This window comes from Amyelois transitella, chromosome 9 (genome assembly GCF_032362555.1).
Source record: "Amyelois transitella isolate CPQ chromosome 9, ilAmyTran1.1, whole genome shotgun sequence".
NCBI lineage: Eukaryota > Metazoa > Arthropoda > Insecta > Lepidoptera > Pyralidae > Amyelois > Amyelois transitella.
This window is the reverse complement of record NC_083512.1, coordinates 10,332,476-10,337,034: the sequence shown is the minus strand read 5'-3', so window position 1 is coordinate 10,337,034 and position 4,559 is coordinate 10,332,476. Positions and strand designations below refer to the sequence as shown.

Here is a 4,559-nt window from a genome sequence, read left to right as displayed (position 1 = left end):
CGTCGTAACACTATTTGTTGTATAGGTCTTCAAGACCATTCTATTTATTTTTATAATATATTGATATGACATACATAATACATGTCCTATATGGGTGGAATGTTGATATGGTACATACATTATGATGACAACATTTTCCCAGAGAGATAGGCGGTGACTTAATGTTTCCACTTGCCTTACAATCTACTTTAAAAATATTTTCAAGCAAAATCATGAATTTATTTGTTTGATGTTTATATTTGTTGTGCGTATTCAAAATTCGATAAGTAGTATAATAATTATGGTTTAGAAAAAAATGTATCAAAAGAAATTTAGCAATCTTTTATGAAAACAAAGTTAGATAGTACAAACAAGATTATCAGCAGGAAATTAAAGACATTTTTAAAATGGAGCCAATTGTTTTAATACAATTAGTTACCAGTTCGATTGGCAGATATAAATATTCTTAATGAAAATCTTGAAATTATAAAGATCAATTTTAAATGATAAACAAAACAATAAAAAAGTGAGCGTCAGATAACATAGACGCGTAAATCAAAAAGGTTTTATTAAAATAAAACAAGCATATTTAATGCTTCTGTTTCAAATGAACCTGCTAAAAAAATTTAATGCAATATTATTAAAAAAACTAATTCAAATTTTTGCTACAACTGTTTCAAACTGTGAAAAAAAAAGCAAAAAAAGCAGTTTTTGGCCACGCTGGCATTAAGAGTCCATTCGGGCTTCAAAAGGGTTAGAAATACAGTATCAATAACACCGCTAGTGTCATGTCGTAGTACATTTGCTTTCCGATATGTTATGCTATTATATATTTATGTTGTTTTAAATTATCATACATCCTACTAATATTATAAATGCGAAAGTTTGTATGTCAGGATGTCAGTTTGGATGTTTGTTACTCTTTCACGCAAAAACTACTGAACCGATTAGGTACAATGAAATTTGGTATGTAGGTAGCTGAAGACTTTTTATCCCGGAGTTCTCGCGGGACTGATCCCACGCGGACGAAGTCGCGGGCGGCCACTTAGTAAATATATTATATCCCATTATTTCTTTCTTGAAAGATTTGGCTCTGTCTACAATAATCTGTGTTATTTGTACATACATGTAATCAAGTCTATATCCCTTGCGGGGTAGACGGAGCCATCAGTCCCAACATGACTTACTCGTATATCAAACTACAAATATTTTGAAAGTAGGGACTAACTATGGCTTAGTAATTACTAACATATTTATTATAACGAGACAATATGCATTCGTCCACGATTTATATTTAAGAGATCTATATTTTTAAATTGACGTCCGGTGAAAATGATGCAGTGTAGTTTGTTCCGCCGCTTCTTCAACACATGCGCTTTGGAAGCGGTAGTAAATATAATCAGATTTAAGTGATGTGACGTCAATAAGTGATACATTTTATCCAATTTTGAAAATAAATCTATTCTATTCTACGAAGAAGAAGCTGTCTCAAAAAAGCATTATGTTAATGCAAATAAGATTTAATTGGACATTTTTTTGCAATTTTTTTTGTCGTCAGTATTTTTTATTACCCCCTTGTTTTTGACAATAATTTTTTGTAATTTATGACGTAATCTAGAACATAAATATTTTTCAATTCTATTGACTGGGTTTTTTTAGAATCTATAATTAATCTATATTTTGATATTTTTTGCGTACCTACTGTTGTTGTTTTCGCTAATTGTTAGTTCAATATCACACTGCGTATGTAAAACTGTGCTTTTTATAACATTAAGAGTATCCTCATAGTTACTGTGAGCGAAAACATCGTGAGGAAACCTGCACATTCAGGCAACTGAATGTGTAACCATGACCCGATACGAGTAACGTTCCCCTTTAAAGATATTCTGTATTAATCGATAGTTGCTTTCTACGAATGTTAAGAAAATAATATTTTTAATTTATTAAATTTATTTATTTACTAATTTATGTACACAGATAACTTTGAGAATGACAAACACAAGAAAGTGTGACAGGCGTGTACTCCTCACTCACATACATAAGTATATATAATAGAAAAATCTATAGAATAGATACCAAATTAGCAAGGCTTGAAGAGGTATTAATTTTTTAATTATTTGTTTAAATTGGGACAGTGATTTGATTGAATAGCACTTACGTAAAGAAAGAGAGAAGGGGAGGTGAGGGGAGGGGGGAGAGTAATATTGCCATTACATAAAAATATTTAACATCACGGCATCTATGAAAAGAAACGTGTCTTTTTCTTTTCTTCGCACAAAGTATTATATTATTACAAGCATTGCCTCTTAACACGATCTGTAAAATATCAATTTTTTACTATTACGCCATCAAAGACCAATCAATTCTAACGTGTTATTGCTCTAACTTCGAAGGTCTTTCTCACTATTTAGGTTACAAACTTGTGATAATTAAATGTACATAATTAATTTGTGATCACATATTACTATGAAATGCGGTGAAGAGGTCATTGACACTTGTAAGTAGGGAAGGAAATATGGTCAGGGTAAATAAACTTAGAAAATATGTTCTTTGTCTGAAAAATAAAATTAATGTTTTTTCTTCTTATTTACCAACCGTCACAGAGATTAGACATTATAAAAAAAGAAAAAAAAGCCTACTTTTGCGATATTTGCTAGTTATCATGAAAAAAAAATAACATTACGTAACCACTAATACATTTTAAATATTTAACTTTAACATGTACAATTAAAAAGTATATCACATAATTATTTTTGTATAATCAAATAAATATTAATCCCGAAAAAAAAATTAAAAAAAATAATTTAAGAATTCTCTAATATATGTACAACGGGTCTAATACAGATATTCCATTTTTAAGATTCAGATTCAGAATTAAAGTAAATATTTCACTTGGCTGAAAAAAAAAATGTTTTTTAATATAATTGTACTTGTGTGCTCAAGTGATTTTAAAAGTTAAATCTTGTATATAAATATATACAAGATGGTCACATAAAAAAATATACCACCTGCGTATTGTAGACGCTTAAGGCGGGTATACTTTTCTATGGGGCCTACTGTACTGAATATAATTATATTTTGTCACTAAACTAGGTCTTTGATAGTATCAGCTAATTATTTAATTGCTAAAATGGAAACCATTAGCTCACTTATATTATTAACATCTCTTGTGATCGATCTTTCAAAGGTTTGAATTAGTCATAACCACATAAAAAAAAATGTATTATTTATTTAGATTTCTGTGGTCACAGCTAGTTTTGAAGTAAGTAAAATTTCTTGTTTACATCCTGTTTTTCTATAAATTAATATTAATTAGATCATTTGTATCCGTTTCAAATTTGATCATATTATTGCTCCCCATATAAATTATCTGAAGTATATTAACAAAGTATAAAGATATATAAACAATATTTAGACACATCAATCTTTAACACCCCATTTTTTACCGGGTGTTAAAATAAACGTAAATTTTTTTTGCAGATTTATTTGCCGATTATGCGCCGTTTTACATTCAGTCAGAAAAGTATCGGGAATGGATTATTTATTTATGGTTCCAAATTCAAATTTTTGTTTTTTTTGTTGTTGTTAGATTGGCACAACTGTTTTCCATTTTGGCGCGGAGTTTGAGTTGCATCTGGTGTTTACATTAAATACAGTGCTATTTTTAGTTATATCATATCTAGTGTGTATTGCTAATTTCATAATGGATAAAAACATCGAACAAAGAGTTTGTCTTAAATTTTGCATTGCCAATGGAATATCGTGTTCGGAGTCACTGAAAATGTTACAGAAGGCTTACGGTGAATCGACTTTATCAAAAACTCGTGCTTATGAGTGGTACAAAGCGTTCAAAAGCAGTCGAGATGTGATGGAAGATTTGCCTCGCTCTGGTAGGCCATCAACGTCTGCAACTGAAGTTAACATCGCAAAAGTGAAGGAAATAGTGACTGAAAATCCTCATTCAACTTTGAGAGAGATAGCCACCGAACTTTCTGTATCTCACGAGTCGATCCGTACCATTTTAACTAATAATTTGGGTATGAAACATGTTGCCGCTCGGCTAGTCCCAAAAGACCTGAATTTTTTTCAAATACTCAATCGCATGAGAGTCGCTGAGGACATGCTAGAACGAGTCAATTCCGACCCAACATTCATGAAACGCATTGTTACTGGTGACGAGACGTGGGTTTACGAGTTTGACATGCAAACTAGTCAACAAGCTTCGGAGTGGCGCCTTCCAACTGAACCGAAACCGAAAAAACCACGCCAAAGTCGTTCAAAAGTCAAAGTCATGTTGACTGTTTTCTTTGACTATCGCGGTGTTGTGCACTCGGAATTCTTGCCGGAAGGTCAAACGGTAAATAAGGAATATTATTTGAGTGTTATGCGGCGTTTAAGAGAGCAAATCCGACGAAAAAGGCCAGATTTGTGGAAAGAAAATTCTTGGATTTTGCACCATGATAATGCACCTTCGCACAAGGCCATCATTGTGAACGAATTTTTAACCAAACACTCAACAAATACCATCGAGCAACCACCATATTCACCAGATATGGCTCCAGCCGACTTTTTTCTTTTTC

General features: G+C 31.6%; 1 protein-coding gene across 2 annotated transcripts in view; it reads left to right on the top strand.

The window, feature by feature from the left end:
• LOC106142831 (uncharacterized) overlaps nt 1-4,559 on the top strand; it is a 192,320-nt gene that overhangs the window by 103,865 nt on the left and 83,896 nt on the right. The window lies entirely within an intron of this gene.